The sequence below is a fragment of the Centruroides sculpturatus genome, unplaced genomic scaffold, assembly GCF_000671375.1.
Source record: "Centruroides sculpturatus isolate CEXI.00-Female unplaced genomic scaffold, Cexi_2.0 scaffold309, whole genome shotgun sequence".
Taxonomy (NCBI): domain Eukaryota; kingdom Metazoa; phylum Arthropoda; class Arachnida; order Scorpiones; family Buthidae; genus Centruroides; species Centruroides sculpturatus.
Genome location: NW_019384521.1, coordinates 422,909 through 444,563, shown reverse-complemented (window position 1 = coordinate 444,563; position 21,655 = coordinate 422,909). Strand labels below are relative to the sequence as shown.

The window sequence follows — 21,655 nt, the reverse complement described above, 5'->3', positions numbered from 1 at the left end:
GTACTTTTCCTTTGTTTAAGGGTATTTGGGCAGTTTATTCTCTGTTATATTCTCAAGTAAACAATACATACAAGTACAGTACAGTATTTTCTGAGGAAACACTCGTACTTATTTTTTTTAACCCCATTCCCGATAACCCGGCATTTTCACAAACTCGGCCACCCTTCGGTCCACATTAGGCCGAGTTTTCGAGGTTCTACTGTATTACCTATAGAATAAACGTTTTATCGATTTCAGATCGATGATTGCGCTTACATTGCAGTGATCATGCTTGACGAGGAAGTTGCATTTTTAAATATTTTGGCAAATGGCGTGTTTTAAACTTACTTCATTAAATTTAAACTTTAAAAAAATGATTGCCTCATAACAAATTTTAAAAAAATCTTTCCATTATGACCACGTGAGGTTTTATTATCCAATCGAAAGTAACGTTCTAACGTGCCCGTTATTTAGAAAGTGTTATCGCTAATCTAACTAACGTACTGTACTGTACAGTACAATACATACAATTCATCTTTGTTTTACAACACGGAATTAAAAAGACTGGCTATTTTGTCGGAAAAAAAAAAATTTGCCTAGGGGAAAGTGTAAGAGTAAAATTAGTCAGGTAAATTCTAGATGTAAAAGAATAAGAACAACCGAGATCCCCGAAGGCTTTGAAGCTCGACTTGAGCAAATCAAATAAGAATGGCTTTGTTATGGCTGCAGAAGCAGCAGCACAACACCAAGCTCGAGTATAAGCTACTTAATTTGTAGAAATAGCAACTCTCTTGAATTCTCAATTCTTCAATCTCTACTTTCTCATAAAAAAAAATCCGTTATGCTTGACTGGAGAATTTCTAGTAAATACGCTAATAAGTAATTAGTATATATATATTTTTAAGTTTTCCAATCGTAAATTATAATTAAATATGCTAATTTATTATTAAATATTTATTTTCCCCGTTTGAAATGTTAATGAAAAATATTTTGTCAACTGTCGTTACTAAAAGGAAAGTAGTTTAATTGTTTTTATGACACCGGCGTGTGATTCCTGATTCGAATTCGCTAGCAAACCGGATCAGAACAGGACGAGTTTTCAGTCATGTGATTATAAAAAAACCTGGCGGTCAAGATTCGTTCGATATTGTCCGTGAGGTGGGCTTTTTCTCTTCCACCGGATGCGAGCCCGAAGCACTACTACAGCAAACAAGCGGGAAGGAAATCGTAGCGCACGAGTCCCGCATCCTTTCAGAAACGGAAGTTCAGTTACGCTGTGGTTAGCGTGAGAATGGATAACTTGTCTTCTCCTTTTCTCGGGGGTGGTACTGCTGCTTAGTTGCGCGCGCATTCGTCTCCTTAAGGGGGAGGAACCGCGCGTATCCGTCCTTGACAGCATCCCACCTCTCTCTCCTATTGGCTTTCTCTTTCTGTTGGAGAAAACGATTTGTCCTTGTTCGGACCCGTTCCCTTGACCAATTCACACTTCCGCAAGCACGCGCTCATTTTCAATGACCCACTTCCTCCCCCGCTCGACCCCTCCATCTTCTTCACTTTAATAACCTGTTATGTCATTACTAATGACTCACATGACTGTGATTCTAAAAAGAAGAGGCTTTTTTCGCCTTGTCTTCATCGATCCAGAATTACACCTCTATGCGACCACATTAAATTATCAACTATTCTATATTTTTACATTACACCATTACACCATTAATGCCAATTTAGCAATAACAATCCCGTAGTAGTATCGCTAGTTTAAACTATAAAAAAAACCATGCAAGATCCGCATAAAGTAATCAGATTTTCAACGAAAATGCTAATATTTTAACTATTAAATTAATAATAGCGTAAATTAACCGAATTATTAATTCTAAATTCATTGTAATATTAATAATAACGCATTAATATTATCATATCAAACATAATTATTACAGTGACATGGCTACTTTACTAACAATGTAAAGTTAAAAGCGTTTAAATACATTTTTTTTAAAGTTTATTAAGCTATTAACTTATCTTTAATGGCAGCTTTTTATGCTATTACAGTGTTAAACAAACTAGTATTAATAAATTTCAAGCCTGGAGGTAATTATTTAACAATCTGAAGAGAGTTAATCCTAAGGATAAACCTGTAAAAAATAAATCCTGGCAAGTGTTGCGCATCGAGGAAATTCTACGACAATTTTAATACCCTAGCAGTAGAGAATTAGAGGAAAAATAAATAAAATTTACTAAAGTAGTTAATTGCTACGCTAATTGCGTATGGTATATTTAAATTGACACGCACTAATTACTTTAATTAAACATCTTTGTTCGTGAACACATCAAATGTATAAGCATTAAATGCACTTTGATGATTATAATAAATATCATTCTTAAGTTTAATTTAAGAACTTAAAGGGATTAAAAATCCTTAAGAAGGATTTATTTGAAGGATTAGAAATTCGTTTATCCGTGATTATATTTGTAATAAATATATTACTGTTTAATTGAAATTTTAATAAATCCCGCGTTTATATATGCATTTACATTGCTTACATGGCTGCATAAACACTAAATTTTACTGATAAAATACTGAATTAAATTGTTTAATATTGTTTCCTGTTGTTGAACGAAAACATACTTTTAAATTAAACAATTAAGGAAAATGTTTGTCGGAATTGAATGAATATACTTTAAATTAATAGCTGATAAGAGCCATAAATCTTCCTTTTTTTCGCATTAATACTTTCTAAATACAATAAAAATTCTAAAATATTTTGCATTAAGCTTTACGGTAAGATAAATAGTTGTACTGTATTTGAAAATAAGCACGCGATTAAAATTAAATATCTAAAAATAGACTATTTAAAATGTCTGTCAGTTTGTCTGTCTGTTCTCTCTACACTCCTAAATCCTTTAATCGATCTTCACCAAATTTTTCATAGTTACTCTGTAGGATCCTGTGGAAAATATAGGCTACCAAATAACCTGGACATCCCATTCTTCTACTGATTTCATCCCTTTGACACTACGATAATCGTAACAATGGTAGGCTAAAATACCCGAAATTTTAATGGAGTTTAATATTTGTCTTTTTTTTGCCCAAATATTCTCTTGATTAATTATTTAATTATGCTTATATAACTCGAATGTAATTTAAATTATCTATTTAATTATATTAAATTTCAAAAACATATAAATTTAATGAACTGGAACTAAACAACAAGTTTTTTTAATTAAGTCATTTTTAAATTTTTAATTTTCCGCAATATATCAGGTAAATTAAATTCTAATTTCTTTTTTTGTTTTTTTAAGATTAAAATCTGCATTAATTAGCATGTGATTTTTCGGAAAATTGATTTATTTTACGATAAAAAAGCTCTTTAAATCCATGCAAAAACTTATCTTAGAACCTTAAGTTTGAAATGGATTTTATCTATACCCACAGGTCCACTAATCACCTTGATAACCATTTTATTTCGAAATTCGATAAACTTAGACAAGACTTAGCACGGTGATTTTCAGCTAGTTTTAAGTTGCACAACTATTCTCTTCGGTCTGAAGGTTAGTGGAAGGCCTCATAAGGCAGCTAATCTTGGCTAATTGTAGTTTATGTGTTAAGTAATTACCTCAAGGGGAAAGCAATGTTGCAAATGTCAACATAGAAACTACAAAAAGTGTCTTCTTAGGTTGCAACCGAAGCCGATTCACGGCTCAGCACATCTCACTCAGGTGTGCTTCCGGATTCACAGAGGTGTCACATCTCACCTGGACACAGGTAAGTTGTCACCTGTTGCTCTACTGTGCCACACTCCGATTTTGGTACCAGATTAATATTTTAATAGTATTTCGCTTGCAGTGAAAGTTTTAGCCTCGGGATTGATATTTTGTTTTCTAATAATGTTATTTTTTGTGTGAAGTGAACGTTTCTCGCATTTATTTCAGGGCAAAGATATGATTTTGATCTCGAATCTAAGTTAAAATTTAAGTTTTTATAGATTTAAGTTTAGTTTTTCCAATACAAATACGCTTAAGAGTCTCTACTTGTTCTGGTACACGATTAATTACTTAATATTCTTACGGTTTTTACGTACAGTACCTTGCAGCACTTTTCTGAACTGATTTACATATTTACAAGCTTAATTTTATTATAAAAATATCGCCAAATCTATTGTAGATATTATTATTTACGTAGCTCTTATGAATGCTAGTTAAATTATTGTTTACATGTTAAATTACTGCTTTGTGAAGTTTAAATATTGGCATTTTTTTCAAACCGGTTCTTTTGTCGACTTCATTTATCAATATTTTGGTTTAAGACGTGTTGCTACAGCTTATCTAATCTATTTTTGATCATTTATCAAGTATTATACGGCCCTTAAATCATAGATTTAGATCAATTTTCAACCTTTTTAAAGTAGAAACATTCCACAGATTTTTCTCCTTATTCAATATTAATAAAATTGCTATTAAATTGCACTTAAATTAACTCTTTTTTTAATTAAAATAATCTGTTTAATAACGAAGAAATTATTTAATTACATTTTCAATTAGATTAATTCTCTAATTTAAATGATTCGAGCTTATTAATCCATTACTTGTATAGAGCATTTTAATCATAATTATCGCTTAAAAATTAAGTTTAATTAAGATATAACCGTTTCTAAGGTTAATTAAATGAAAATTTCTTAGATTAAAATGTAACTTTATTTGAAAAAATTGATATTTTAAAGGGTTATAAAGGTAAATTTCATGTTTAATCCAGTTGACACCTATAATGCCAATTTAGCAATAACAATCCCGTAGTAGTATCGCTACTTCAGCATATAAAAAAACCATGCAAGATCCGCATAAAGTAATCAGATTTTCAACGAAAATGCTATTATTTTAACTATTAAATTAATAATAGCGTAAATTAACCGAATTATTAATTCTAAATTCATTGTAATATTAATAATAACGCATTAATGTTATCATATCAAACATAATTATTACAGTGACATGGCTACTTTACTAACAATGTAAAGTTAAAGGCGTTTAAATACATTTTTTTTAAAGTTTATTAAGCTATTAACTTATCTTTAATGGCAGCTTTTTATGCTATTACAGTGTTAAACAAACTAGTATTAATAAATTTCAAGCCTGGAGGTAATTATTTAACAATCTGAAGAGAGTTAATCCTAAGGATAAACCTGTAAAAAATAAATCCTGGCAAGTGTTGCGCATCGAGGAAATTCTACGACAATTTTAATACCCTAGCAGTAGAGAATTAGAGGAAAAATAAATAAAATTTACTAAAGTAGTTAATTGCTACGCTAATTGCGTATGGTATATTTAAATTGACACGCACTAATTACTTTAATTAAACATCTTTGTTCGTGAACACATCAAATGTATAAGCATTAAATGCACTTTGATGATTATAATAAATATCATTCTTAAGTTTAATTTAAGAACTTAAAGGGATTAAAAATCCTTAAGAAGGATTTATTTGAAGGATTAGAAATTCGTTTATCCGTGATTATATTTGTAATAAATATATTACTGTTTAATTGAAATTTTAATAAATCCCGCGTTTATATATGCATTTACATTGCTTACATGGCTGCATAAACACTAAATTTTACTGATAAAATACTGAATTAAATTGTTTAATATTGTTTCCTGTTGTTGAACGAAAACATACTTTTAAATTAAACAATTAAGGAAAATGTTTGTCGGAATTGAATGAATATACTTTAAATTAATAGCTGATAAGAGCCATAAATCTTCCTTTTTTTCGCATTAATACTTTCTAAATACAATAAAAATTCTAAAATATTTTGCATTAAGCTTTACGGTAAGATAAATAGTTGTACTGTATTTGAAAATAAGCACGCGATTAAAATTAAATATCTAAAAATAGACTATTTAAAATGTCTGTCAGTTTGTCTGTCTGTTCTCTTTACACTCCTAAATCCTTTAATCGATCTTCACCAAATTTTTCATAGTTACTCTGTAGGATCCTGTGGAAAATATAGGCTACCAAATAACCTGGACATCCCATTCTTCTACTGATTTCATCCCTTTGACACTACGATAATCGTAACAATGGTAGGCTAAAATACCCGAAATTTTAATGGAGTTTAATATTTGTCTTTTTTTTTGCCCAAATATTCTCTTGATTAATTATTTAATTATGCTTATATAACTCGAATGTAATTTAAATTATCTATTTAATTATATTAAATTTCAAAAACATATAAATTTAATGAACTGGAACTAAACAACAAGTTTTTTTAATTAAGTCATTTTTAAATTTTTAATTTTCCGCAATATATCAGGTAAATTAAATTCTAATTTCTTTTTTTGTTTTTTTAAGATTAAAATCTGCATTAATTAGCATGTGATTTTTCGGAAAATTGATTTATTTTACGGTAAAAAAGCTCTTTAAATCCATGCAAAAACTTATCTTAGAACCTTAAGTTTGAAATGGATTTTATCTATACCCACAGGTCCACTAATCACCTTGATAACCATTTTATTTCGAAATTCGATAAACTTAGACAAGACTTAGCACGGTGATTTTCAGCTAGTTTTAAGTTGCACAACTATTCTCTTCGGTCTGAAGGTTAGTGGAAGGCCTCATAAGGCAGCTAATCTTGGCTAATTGTAGTTTATGTGTTAAGTAATTACCTCAAGGGGAAAGCAATGTTGCAAATGTCAACATAGAAACTACAAAAAGTGTCTTCTTAGGTTGCAACCGAAGCCGATTCACGGCTCAGCACATCTCACTCAGGTGTGCTTCCGGATTCACAGAGGTGTCACATCTCACCTGGACACAGGTAAGTTGTCACCTGTTGCTCTACTGTGCCACACTCCGATTTTGGTACCAGATTAATATTTTAATAGTATTTCGCTTGCAGTGAAAGTTTTAGCCTCGGGATTGATATTTTGTTTTCTAATAATGTTATTTTTTGTGTGAAGTGAACGTTTCTCGCATTTATTTCAGGGCAAAGATATGATTTTGATCTCGAATCTAAGTTAAAATTTAAGTTTTTATAGATTTAAGTTTAGTTTTTCCAATACAAATACGCTTAAGAGTCTCTACTTGTTCTGGTACACGATTAATTACTTAATATTCTTACGGTTTTTACGTACAGTACCTTGCAGCACTTTTCTGAACTGATTTACATATTTACAAGCTTAATTTTATTATAAAAATATCGCCAAATCTATTGTAGATATTATTATTTACGTAGCTCTTATGAATGCTAGTTAAATTATTGTTTACATGTTAAATTACTGCTTTGTGAAGTTTAAATATTGGCATTTTTTTCAAACCGGTTCTTTTGTCGACTTCATTTATCAATATTTTGGTTTAAGACGTGTTGCTACAGCTTATCTAATCTATTTTTGATCATTTATCAAGTATTATACGGCCCTTAAATCATAGATTTAGATCAATTTTCAACCTTTTTAAAGTAGAAACATTCCACAGATTTTTCTCCTTATTCAATATTAATAAAATTGCTATTAAATTGCACTTAAATTAACTCTTTTTTTAATTAAAATAATCTGTTTAATAACGAAGAAATTATTTAATTACATTTTCAATTAGATTAATTCTCTAATTTAAATGATTCGAGCTTATTAATCCATTACTTGTATAGAGCATTTTAATCATAATTATCGCTTAAAAATTAAGTTTAATTAAGATATAACCGTTTCTAAGGTTAATTAAATGAAAATTTCTTAGATTAAAATGTAACTTTATTTGAAAAAATTGATATTTTAAAGGGTTATAAAGGTAAATTTCATGTTTAATCCAGTTGATCAGAATGAGTTCAACTTTATTAAGAGTGGACAGGTAATCGATTTATTGGATTTTTATTCTTCTTTCTATGCTTTAAGGTGAAGTGATTAGTAGTATTAGGCAGTGCCACTCCCCTGAAAGCGTCTGATCTGTTCTAACTATAGTCACCAATTAACCTGAATGGCAGAGCTATGAATAATTAAAAGGTTAACTCCCACCTGAAGCGCTTTGCAATCGAATATAAAAATACCTTTATCTACTGTATGGCTTACACGATTATAATTTACCTCTACCCTTTTATAACAATTTTGTGGAGAAATTTCACCTGATCTTAACTCTCTGCCTTTATTTTAGAGCTATGAAATTACTATTTTTCTTCTAATTTTTCTGCTCAGAAACTTGTAGGATCTAGAAAATAATGTTATCCGACTTTAATTTGTATATTTGATAGTATTTTATAGATAATTTGTTATATAAAAACTCTCCACACGAGGGTTGCAGCAGGGTTGAAAAGTGGTTTACTGGATAAAGAAGCGGAAAGACAAACAGATCGATGATCGTTAAACGGGATTATGTTAAAGCGTACGGGACAAATTGTGTGATTATGGAGGTGATTATCGATTACCTCAACGCATTCCCGCGTATTGCGCATCGTTACACTATTAAGTATGGGTTGTAGCTTTTATCTGATTACACTTTGTTATTCTCTTATTGATATCGCTCATTTAACGTTAAAATATTGAATTTTATTGATTTTTCTTTCTCTAAATTTGTTTTCAGTGTAATTTTCTAAAGTATTTTCAAGCGCTTAAATATATTAAATGCAATTCTTAATTTACTCGACAGTGGTAGGCCTAGTTGTAAGCTTGTATCTAGTTAACCTATCTTTACTACATTTTATAACAATTTTGTATAAAGTATTATTAATCATGTTACAGTTTAGTAGTTTACTCAGCAATGTTTATATTGCTATTAAAAAATACATTGTATTTACATTACGCTGATGACACTGTTATTAACCTTTAAGTTAATATGTTGATTCAGCTGTGCCAACTTTCTACTCTTCTTCAGCTGACTACAGGCATTTTTATGAAAGATTTAAAGGATTAAAATTCGAGGAATGGTACCATAGAAGTAATTAAAGTAGCATTTTTACTTATCTTCATCCTTCAGTATCATCATTTTAAGGATAGTCTTAATTAAATTTCGGATGTAGAAGGATGTATTTGTGAAATTTTCTTCCTATTTTCACTTCCTCGATTCTTTCTTTCCCAAAGATCCCTGGTGTGTATCCATTTACATCGTTCAGGTTCCCAGATAGAAATCCGGAACTATGCTAAACAGAATCTCAGTGGGAAATTCGCCAATCTAATCCAGAACCAAAGTCAGATCTTCGATAGATAACTCGATCATAATTAGATTCACTCCCTCGATTTCGCACTCTACCATATGTTATACCACCTATTTTTAATTCCTTTATTAATACAACACTACTAACTCTGCGTGTGTTCTGTTAATTTCTGTTAAAAAAAATGAATCTCTTACAAATTAAAAATTCCATATTTGGTAGGAAATTTTATATGTATAGGCTATATATATCTTTTTGATTTAAATAGGCCGTGAAAAATAAACTGAGACCCTTTATTTTTATGAAATCTCACATATAAAAATACACCAAAGTTTGTAGCAATTTTAATGAGTATCCAGCAGTTTTATTATTAAATAAAACAAAATATCTATGAAATATTTAAGTTTTGTATGATGTGAATTAATTTGGAACTTTCTAACCTTACCTATTTTATATTTATCAGGATGTAATAAAGATTCTCTGTTTTAAATCTATGGCTTCTTACTAGGATACAACCAAGACTTGTATGAGGCCCGCGGGTAGAATAGTCCCCTTTGAATGAACAGATGAAACTGTTAGAATGTTTATTTATTAATAAAAACAGCCTTAAAGATTTTTTGTTAGTAAAATGGGTAGGAATCAGTACCGATCTCTAAGTCTTCTCCGATCCTAGGGAAAAATCCCCAGCTTTCCCCTGTCGACGGCCATGGAAATAACTTTTAAAGTCTAAAACTTTATACAGTCGAACCTCCAATAACGGCCACCTTTCTACGACGGCCACTTTAGCAATCTAAATTAACAAAATTTTAATCTAGGCCTATAGCGTGATACTTAAAAGTGAAATGTTTTAAGGAATGCTTAAAACTTAAAACGTTAAGTATTAAATAAGATGAAATGTTCAATTTAAATAAAATTTATCATCTATACAGTAATTTGAAATTTCTAAGTGTTTTTGTTAGCTTTCTTAGCCTACAAACAGATCTTTAAAGTAAATTTATTGAACAGAATATTTACCGAAAGCTTCGAAAATAGCAATCGATATTAGGAATGAAAGTTCATTATCTGATTATCAGACGAAATTTAATGTTAATTTTTAGATTTGGCCTTAGAATAGAATAAACTGCATCTAATCTTATAGATAATGGTTCATATTTAAACATGAAAGTTGGGTTTCAGGCCTAATTTTCAGGTATACTTCGAGTTATATGCTGAAAATTATTTAATAAAATATCGACATTTTAAACGTATTATTAATATTAAAACATTCTTTTATTGTTATAGGCCTATTTCTTACATAAATTCATTAATTCTAAAATTACGTTTAATCTGAAAAATCAGTTTATTCTATTTCAACACACGTTTAGTTTAGGCCTATAAAGAAAAATGTTACGAACTAGAAATGTTTAATCGGATTTGTTAAACTAGAAGAGTAATTAATTAAGCAAATGAACGTCTTCAAATCAGTCATCACAGAAAAGAAATTGTATATAACGCTAACATAAAGTATTTTAGAACCTTTTAAATTTCTCTACGTTGTAAACATTCATCATATTGTAATAACGATCCTTCTTTTAATTAAAATATGGCTTTTTACTAGGATACATCTTCCAAAACTTTATGCAATCGAACCTCCAATGACGGCCATCTCCCAACAAGGCCATTTTGTACGAACGTTTCTTTTTGTAAAGCATACAAAATAACCTTTTAATAACGGCCATTTTCTTTAAAATATTCCTCTTTGTAAGGTATACAAAATAACCTCCGAACAACGGTCATTTTAATGTTCTCGTTAGTGGCCTTTGTACAAAGGTTAGACTCTATAAGATTATTTGACAGATAATTTATATGTAAATCTTCCTAACGTAACTTGTGGAAGTTAGACAAGTTACGCTATAAAGTTTTATACACTATTTTATCAAAGCCAATGTTTTTCGCTAGTTTATACAGTTTACTTTAGTATAGAGAAACGGAAGAAGCCACATATAGATAAATATTATCTTAAATATAAGAAAAGAAATAGATATAGACCTAAAATATTGATCCGTTTTTATCATCATATCGATTTAAAGTTTCCTTGTAACAGAGTATATAAAGAAAAATTATTTATTTGTCGAACTATTTTGACTATTTTCAATAAATTAAAGTAATTTTTGTAGTGTCTAGCGCAATTTTCATTATCTAATTAAACATCTTTCACACATTACATCACATTCTTAGACACGTATCTGTTTTGGAATTTAGATCTCGATAAGGTTTTAGCATATACATAGCGTAACATGGACGATGAAGTCACTTGAACCGATATTACTCACGATTTCTAAAAATGACGTCGTAAAGGAGCGAAAATTTGACCTTTTAATACATCAAGACACGCATAAAAATCCGAACAGAATGCAAATTCGTGGTTAAATTTGATTAAATTGCCATCTGTAGATAAATCTTAAATGGCACATGCTGCTGCAAGGACATTATGCTCAATTACCATAGTATAGTTACAGGCATTATCAATTTATATACCACCCCAGGTGTGTACACGGCTGCAGACTGTTAACAAAAATACATATCTGTACAAATGGCATAGAAATTATATTTGTAGGTCATTTTTATCCTAACTTTTTCGATAGTATTAAAAAGAAAAAAGAAAAAAAAAAAACTACTTAAATACAATTGCTATATTTTTGCTAGGGGCATTTCACGGCTCCCTCATTAAAGAAAGTGATCTTCACGGCTGAGAACGACAACTGGGTGTGAAAAATGGAGGAAGATTGCTGTTTTTTCTTGTCTTCCATGTAAATCACTAGGTTAAGTATATCGGTGACTAGCATGCAAAGTGCAGATTGCTCAAATTGTACAGTACGTCCCATAGTTTCTTATTTTTTTATATGGCTTGATGGCTCTTTTCTGTTTCTACAACCTGGCTTTTTGTTTCCGATTCGCATTCTAGACTGATTTAATTGTCTACTATGTCTAATGGGATGAAATTAAGAAAGCCGATGTCTTTGATGTCTACTGCTTTACGAAATCCACACTTGGTATGAGTTTAAAATCTACAAAAGGGCTGAAACATTGTCGATTCTACACTTAAACCTTCGAGTTTCTTGCTACTCATTTGTTTTTATAATAAATATTATAAATAATTATTTATATTTTATACGTATACGAAAAATTGGCATATAAATTTACATTCCTTCCAGTAATTTAATAGCGTAGAGTGAGTGTAAGTTGCTTAAAGCACCTTAAACATATGAGTAAAGTTTTGAGCATTCCTTGCATTTATTACATTAAAATTAAATAAATTATATTAATTATAGCTTCTGTATATTATATATAATAAATATTCTTTAATATTTCTATTCATGTTTTTGATAGAATCGAAAAATAACTCACGTTCTGCAGTTAAATCATGTTAAAAATTCCTTTGGCCATTTGAGATAATTTTTAATTGTTATAAAGGCTCATTCTTTAATTGAGCGTTATACGGCTCAATGAATGATTGTATAATTTATTATTATCGAAAATTTTATCATATTTCGTTATATTTTCTTTATTTTTAATACGAATTTTAAAAGTTTCTTATGACATTGGTGATGATTTATAAATTTATGGAAGCATCTCAACAATCTCAGTGACAGGAAGATCTCAAGTCGCTACATAGTCAAAACATAGTTTAATATATCAGATATTGATGTTATTATCCGAATTATTGATAAAAATACAAAATTTTCGCATTAAAAACTTTATTTTCCAACCCTTTTTGTCAATGTTTAGAGTTTTAAATCTTAAAAAATGCTAACTTTTATAAGATTATAACAGTTTACTTGAACGATAGTGATGACTAAATGATCGCTTTCTTGACTCTACACTTTAAATAACAGATTAAACAGCAAATTTTTCATTAAATTAAAGAATTTTTGAATAAAATTTTACATTTTTAACAAAAAATGAAACATTAATTTTAATAATTCAAAAAAGTTCTCGACTTTAAACCTGGATGTTACAGATAATTTGCGATGATGTCAGGCAATACTAAAGGGGAAAATATATAAATTTACAGAAGACCTTGCAAATTTATAAACTGGAAATTCATCAAAAATGCCCCTAGCTTTATTAAAATTTTATTAAATAAAAAAAAATGCATAAAAAATTATCAATTTTCAATCTATAAACGAGTGAAGTATAAAAGGCCAACATCTACGTAAATCTTAACCATTTAATCAAACGTAAAGTTTAGTGAAAATGCAAACAAGAATATACCTTAATTAAGTGCTTGCAATATTAATTAATAGGATATGAGCCATATTCATAAGATTCAAACCGGATAATTTGTACACACGCATTAATATCAATAGGGATTCGTTAAAATCACGGATAAAATTATCATCTTTAAGGATTTTATTGCGATTTTTTTGGGCATAATTATTTAATTTTGTATTTTGTAAGCGTCTTCCTATAATTAGAAAGATAATACATTATCGTTGAGGTCTTTAATGAGTTTTTTAAACCGAATTTTTGTTGCGTAACGACTACTAAACCGAAAAAGCGATGATGCTTTATTTGAACCTATTGGATTTTTTGCTGTCATAAAACCGTGCATGATGAAGTAAGCAGTTTCAATAGTAATTAAATAAATAACTTTATCATTATAGTTTGTATTAATTTGAATTAAGTTTCTCTGTATATTACAGGAATTTAACAAGAGTTCTATAAAGTTCTCTTGCTGAATTTCTATACCAATTACTCGTGATAGAAATTGAATATGAAAACTTTATCGAAAGGACTTCACAGAAAATCTTCTTATTCATTTTTTAAAGTTAAAAAAGGATTAAAGAAACGCCTCCTGTCAAATTTCTACAGACAAAAAGGAATAAATGTATTCCTCATGTTCAATTTCTACAGTGAAAAAGGATTAGAAAAACTCCTCTTGTTCAATTCTTCGATCGAGAAGACTTTATAACGGGTTTTTCTATTAATTACCACTTATAAAAGCAGTTAAAATGTATCTCAGATTTAAGATTGACTCATTCAGTAGTGTTTAATTCAGTAAAGATTGAATTTCAAGTTATTTCAACTCTATAAAATTTATTCTTTTTATACATATCTTAAAAAGAGGTTCTTCCTGAAAAATTTCATTATGAAAATTTTAAAATATTTAAAAGTTCTATTTTAATCAGATGCAAAAGCAGTTTAACTTCAAGAAAATCTATCTGAAAGTGTGAAGTTCTAACTACTAGTTAGGTTACTAGTTACGTTTTTCTAATATTTTAAAAAGTCTTGATATATTAATTTTGTAAAGTATAATCAATGTAAATATAACTCTTTAAATTTCTGTTTTAATCAAAATTTTAGCTTAAATTTTAAAAATTTCATTCAAAATTTTAGTGTGATGTTACTATATTACCACTCCACGTTAACACTTAGCTACACCCAATACTTAATGTATCAATAACAAAAATATTATAATCCCACGAAGTGTAAACATAATCTTTCTATGAATTTTAATGTAAAATTCAACTCCAGTTCGTAGAATCCAACTTTAGGAATCAAATCTAAGCACGTCAGACTCGCAGAATCCAACTTTAGGGGTCCAACATTATAAAGCGTAAAGTTTACATTCGAATTTTATTGTAGCAAAGTTCATTTTGGTATCATGATGGTGGCATTAACCGCAAAAACCCATGCAAGCTTTCATAAGAAAAATGTGTTTTCCGATCCAGTCATTCGAACAATTTGACAACATTAATTAACGTGCAATTAACATCTTTACTCGTTGAACCGAGATTCGAATACGGTCGGATGACGTCTACCAATAAACGAAGAAGGTTCGCAGGTGAAATCTTCACCCCACATATTTTTGGGAGTGAATATAGGACCGGGTTCTTAAGTTACCGTGTTCTACCAAGCATAGATACCCCATGGGGACTTCACAGTTTCCAATCCTTATCTCTTTATGAGGCACAGACAAAGGTACTCATCTTGTTTCCTATAGTTCTATTGTGGTTAGAGGATTCTTACAGCATTTCCAGCTGTGATGACGAAGATGCGCCGTATCGTCTTTCTGTTATTCTCTCTCTGCAGAATGGTTTGTCTATGCATTCTATCAGCCGTCACAAAAGGGACGTTTGTCGACGCTGCCTCTGTTTATCGAGAATATGCATCTACAAATAGATTTACTTATAATATTTTTCTCATAGGGATGGGTAAACCTTCCTACCAATCCCATTCTTAACGCCGTTATCGGGGATTCGTACCTCTTACAGCCAATATTTTGCTTAATTCTGTAAACATCCTCGTAAAAATTTCACCTGTAACCATAGTAATTTCTTAATTACAGTAAATATTCAACTTATAAATGTCTCTAATCTTTACGAATCACATATTAACTCCATAAAATTCCATTCTTAAACTGGTTAAAATGTAACAAAAAATCAATTCTTTACGTAGAATTTCATAGAAATTTGACATTTCGATAGTTTAATAAACCCTAAAACTTAATTTATATTATTTAAAATTCCTTAAAATTTTAATTATTAATGATTTTTTCGATTTCTCAAGTTTCTAAAATTCGATTTGAAGTTGAATATTCGTGGAGAAAATTTGAGATTTTTAGAAACGTAAGGGTCAAGTTTTTGGAAGGTCATAAATGTACAACTTCTATGCAATATCCTTCATAAATGTCTAATCTTTACATACATCAACTTCATAAAGTTTCATATAAATTAATTATAATTTGAATAATCTTATGAAGAGCGAGTTTAGGCCTATCTCTATGCATTAAATATGGTGAAGAGAGCAAATTTATTGCTGCTGCTTACCCAGTTTGAGCTCTGAAAAACTACATTACAGGCCTAATGTAAATGCAGAGTTCAAACTGCACTTACTCTGCAGATTACTAAGCTTTATTATTTTGTCTAATGGGAAAATTAAGAAATGGCACTATAATTTCTAATAAATTCGAACCATTTTTAATTCTCAGAAAGTTCTGTTCGTCAAGATTGTATCACTTATATAACGCAATTTTACATCTATACTGTTTAGGTTTTGCAATCGTTGAAGGATATTGCTTAATATATATGATTCATTAACTGAATTCGTATTGGAATATTTTGAAAAATTACTTAAAATTATTAACAGAATTTTCATTACGAGATGATAAATGAATTGGATTATTTTTTAAATTTACTGTACAATTGATAAGGAATGATTTATTATAATTCCAGTTGGGTATAGACGTAGTTGCAAGGGGAAAAAAAGAATTAATGTTGGATGATGGTTAGGAGATGATTGCATTGTTAGCATCAATTCTCGAACGACGGGAAACGAGAAAGATATTTGGTAGTTGAGAAAAATGGTCGTTTTCGATGAAATTTCCCACAGAATGACTCTACATCCGAAAATAGTGATCGGCACGTCAGAGGATGAAGGGCCAATGACATGGGGCTGGCGTTGTCAAAATTGGTGAGGCATGCCATATGTCGCTTCGTACATCCGCTATTAAGCGACCTTTAAATATTTCATTTCACTTTCCTTTGTTTGCAGGTCCTTTTTTTCCTCCAATTTAAAGAATTTAAACTCAACCGAGATGAGTACTGCGCTCTCTTTTAGAGTAACCCTTATTAAATCCTCCAAAATACAGGACCTAGAACTCAATAACATCTTTTAAAAAATTTGCTGGAAAGATAACTTATGACATGGCCTTCCATCAAATTACCCTTGCAAGAATGTTAAAATTTATAAATATGTAAAGGGTGGAGGAGATTTAGAATACAGATTAGATCTTTCTTAAAAGATATTAAGGATCTGCACAATGTCTGAGAGGTTTTGTAAGCTTAATCGCAGGTAATTATGGAGTTGCAACATATTTTTTTAAGCGTGTAAAAACTATGGTAGAAGGGATGAGAGATCGGTATAGAGGGATCCATCTGCCATTTGTATGTAACGAATAAGTTTGAATGTCTGTTATAGCCGCAGACTAATTTCCTACAAATGTAGTAATTGGAGAAGGAGGGAAAGGGACCGTTGCAGCGTTGGCACGCTCCGTGTCATCACCTTTACCATCTGCCATTGGAGAAGCAGGTGTTGACTATCTATAACGGCCCTTCTATTTCATTTCCCCATTTCCCGGCGTGGTAAAGTTCGCCCTATCGGCAGAAAGGGTGCATAGAAGTCGATGGGTTTAGTTGAAATAGTGGATATTCCCTAGATAATATGTAAAATTTCCTGCAATTCTCAGAGGAAAATACTTCGTTTTAATAGAAAATATGAGATCAATGAAGTTAATTGGTTTGACGAAATGACAATATCGAAAATTCCACTTCATCAACTATTTGGCTACTTCATCCTGTTTGTGTAAGGGATAATTCCCTCGTTCTAGTAAATTTATAATGCACTTACTCCATACTGCTTTTACTCATATTAATAACAAATTACAAGTTTCCTAAATGAATGAAATGGGGGAATTTGATATGATTAATCGTCAAAAATTGCTATAATATTTATTTCTTTTTTCCATTGCGGCAGATTATTGCATGATTTTGGCTTTGAATTGTTATATTTTAAATTAAATCTGGTAAAAATAAATCTTATTTTAATCAGGATTTTATGCAATAGATGAAGGAAGAATCTGAAAGTAAAATATAAAATAATTTTCGTTAGGTCATTTAAATGTGGCAAAAGAACATTTCTGTGGGATTAATTAATAAATTCTTTGGTATATATTTGCGTTTAGAAAGAGAATGAAGCCAATAAAATCTGTGTAATGTTATAAGAACATGCTAACTTCATTATTTATGAGATTTCTTAACAGTTATGAACATAGGCACTGTTACAGATACGTCAACAGTCCTTTACTCCTCTTTACTACGAAGAAGAGGAGCGATCAATGGAAAAAGTGGCTAATGAATTCCGTTTCCTGTGATTACCGGAGCGAGTCGCGCATTTCCCACACACAAACACACACAAATCCATGACAAAAAACAGAAAAATTGTTTATTTGCTGCAAGGTGAATGTCATTTTGGTCATGTTTGCTCTTTCATCAGAATTGACATTCCTCAATTGAAAGTCGCTTCTATGTAAAGAATGCTGTTTCGTAAGAGTTAAAACTTCTCTACGCTTAAAAGAATACTTTATGAATATTTTTATAACTCATAAAATCAAATTTGTGACCGATCACGTGAAGATATTGTATGAAATTTCCCTATTTTTCCCCTTAACTACTTGTTACAATATGAAAGGATTATAGTCGAAAATTGTTGGGTGTTGCTTTGTAACGTGCATCATAGTCTATGGAGTCGTATAATAAGCTTAATTTCCTTTAGGAGAACTCGTAAATCTCTTATCTTTCTTAGTAGCTCTTCACCAGTTTGCTATAATGGAACTAGTTATTAAGAATTAAAATTTCATCATATGTTGAAACGATCTATGACTTTACAGTTATTACATTGTTCCATACAGCTGAAACATTTTATAATAGCTCTATAATATCGTTATAACTTTTTGAAGATGTTATAGATCTAGAACTAGTGTTTTTTGAAAAGGATAATTAACATATATGAAACGAAACAGGCCAGAAGAGTTTTCAATGTTAATCAGGAAGCCATTATGAATCGTTATATAATAACAAATATAATCATGTAGCAAAAATTTAAAATTTTATGCTATTCATTTGCAATTCTATTGCTACCAACGGAGCAACAAATCCCGTCAAGGGAGGGAAGAGTTTATAAGGTCAAAGTTTTGTGTTATGTACCGTACAATGAAGCTATAAAATTCTGATTTGAAAACTTAACTCCTGTTAACCTTCCGCCATGACACTACGAATTTGTCAAATCTTTCAATGCTTAGTCTGAGTCTTCCATCTTAAATCTATCCAGGCTACAGATTAAAGCCTTAAAGTGAATCTTTATCTAGCCTTACGACTATATATTAGGAAATTAATCATTCATTTTGCGTGTGGAAAGTTGGAGATCTTGGAGATTGCGCCTAAATTAAAATCTTAAATCTTAATGCCGATATAGAGCAGTTTCGGCACTTTTTATCGGCATTAAAGGTAAAAAATAAAGAAAAAATGGATAAGACTAGCACTGACAACACCTGAAGACCTCAACACACGCACGTGCGATGACGTAGCCGTAAGTGACGTCACAGAAAACGAGTAAAGACAGAGAGGAAGACATTCGCGTGTCGCTTCCCTCCCCACCTGGAGCGGAGGTGGGACGTACCTGCAGGTAAACTAGCGGTGCTCCCTGGACCGTAGCCGTACTACGTCACAGCCACGACGACCAACCCGACCGACGTAGCAATTAGGAGACGGTCGCCGAGATACAGTGGACCGTGGTGGTGCCACACACAAGTCTGCAGTCCGTCAGCTGGTCGAGGCGTTTCCGCCCGCTGCACACGTTTCTCTGTTTGTTTGTGTCGACGTCGTTTCGCTCAGGTAAGTGTAGCTCCCCCACCTGTCCTTCGCGGCACCTGTTGGCCCAGTCGGGTTGTGATGTACAGCAGAAAATAAGTAAGCGAATGGAAAGAACTACTACAACAACAACTACTGCTACTACTCCGCAACTTGTATACACGACCAGATTGCATATAGGATTAGTGTATATTGTACTGTACAAGAGCAAGGATTACGAGTGCATAGAAGATAACCGAGGGGAGTGAGAAGCTATTTTCAAGGATTAAAATCACGAAGGTTTGTCAACCTCTATCTATCTCTTGTTTTCTGTCCTTCTCGTCTCTCTCCTTTCTCCTCTGCGGAGATGGAATATCACGTGACGGAAAAAAAGCGGTACGGCACTCTTCTTTCACGATCCATTGTGTAGAACAATCGACAATGGTGTCTATGTGTTCTAAACAATAGTTGTTTATCGACGAAATCCTCGACTCGAAAAGTGTGGAAGTGCAGTTTGACACTGGGATGTCACAGGATGTACCTGTCCGCCAGGGGTCGCCACCTGTCCCGAAGGCTGTTGTTTTCCCAGTGAATGGTGGGAACTTCCTTTGTCTTATCGGGACCCTATCTAGCTACCGACCCTCTGGCGCTGAGGGTCGTTCACTTTTCCCGTTGCCCTACAGCCTCAGTCGATTTGACCCGCTACCAGGCCTTTTACTACGTCTCCGCCTTTCTATCTACTGAATGAACGTTTCTCGTCATCCTTTGACCACTCCGTTTCCGTCTTTCAGCCTTTTTTTGACACGTCACACGGCATAACACTCTCGATTCTTCTATTTCGGACCGATAACACAGGAGTTCTGAATTCGTCAATGCGTTCCAGTTTAAAAAACGTGAATACAGTGTAGAATATACCGCAATCAGTTTAAAAACACTCGAAATTCTTACTTCTAGACCTAAAATCCTATAAAAATGCCAAAAATTAAGTCATAAAATACGAGAAACTTCATAAACTACTCGTTAACATCACACAAGATCCGTGTGATTTACAAAAGGCCGTTCTCTTAACTTAAACGCCTTCTCTATGATAAATCTTCATCTGTAGCATTTAACTTTATGTAAACGTAGAATTAAATAGATATCAAGTTAATAAATTAAGCATAGAATTAAGTAGATAAACATAATTAACTCCGCAACTGAATAATTAATATTAATGCTAGAAAGTTGGAGTTAGGTATTTAAACGTTGAATGTAAAGTAAACAGGAGTTATTTAATGATTTATACATCTGTATTTTACTTAAATATTATTTATTTCAAGTAAAAATATAGAGATGTATGTATAGGCCTAGTAAATTAAGAAAAAATAGCAAATAAAAACAAAAAAGCGATACTGTGTTTAGCCGTCTGTGATCTGCTAACTTATCTTAATTTCCGAGTTAAAATTAACAAAAAAAAAAAAAAAAAAAACAATTGTGAGAACTTTCCTGTATTTCTTTTTGTTTCTAGTAAAATTATTTTTATTCCTGCTACAGCGTAAACTTTTCGGATATGGATGAGGCGTAATTGTATTTTTTAAGTATAATTTTCTCAAGAATCGCTGGTTTTATATATATTTTTCATACCAGGAAACTTTGAAGATTTGTCAAAAGTTACCTTTTTTAAAAGAAAAATAACCGAGATCCAAATGGTTTTCGAATTATCGAAAACTTAGTTTTAAAAAAATGTACATAAATTCCTATAGAGGAAGGTAGCCATTAATAGTCCAAAAAGTAGAATAATGCGTAAAATTTTCAACTTATTCAACCCGAACGAAAATTAAAATCCGAAATTACTATAATAATATAAACTGTGCTGTGTCGCAATAAGCCTCATATCCCAATAATCTACATATGGAGACCTTATACGATAGTAATTCTTACATAAAATATGCTAATAGGAGGTTAATTTACCACTCGTTCGACTCCGTATACGTTACATAATGTAACGGCTCGTTTAAGTTTGTTACAGTAGAAATATAAGTGTTGTAGCTTCGATCAAGTGCTTTTCTTATTCTATGATTAATCAGTAATTTTTATAAAAATAGAAAATTTACAATATTACGCCCTCAATTTGATATTTTTAAGAATAAAGTTAGAACGTTGACATTCCTCATATTTATA

The 21,655-nt window shown here is 31.1% G+C and overlaps 1 protein-coding gene across 2 annotated transcripts in view; it reads left to right on the top strand.

Annotated features, from left to right (window-relative positions):
- Positions 1 to 19,424: 19,424 nt before the first annotated feature.
- LOC111622751 (paired box protein Pax-5-like) overlaps positions 19,425 to 21,655 on the top strand; it is a 31,556-nt gene continuing 29,325 nt past the window's right edge. For both annotated transcript variants that reach the window (XM_023365176.1, XM_023365174.1), the window contains exon 1: positions 19,425 to 19,795. The gene's annotated coding sequence lies outside the window, so the exon portion shown is untranslated. The remainder of the gene's footprint in view (positions 19,796 to 21,655) is intronic.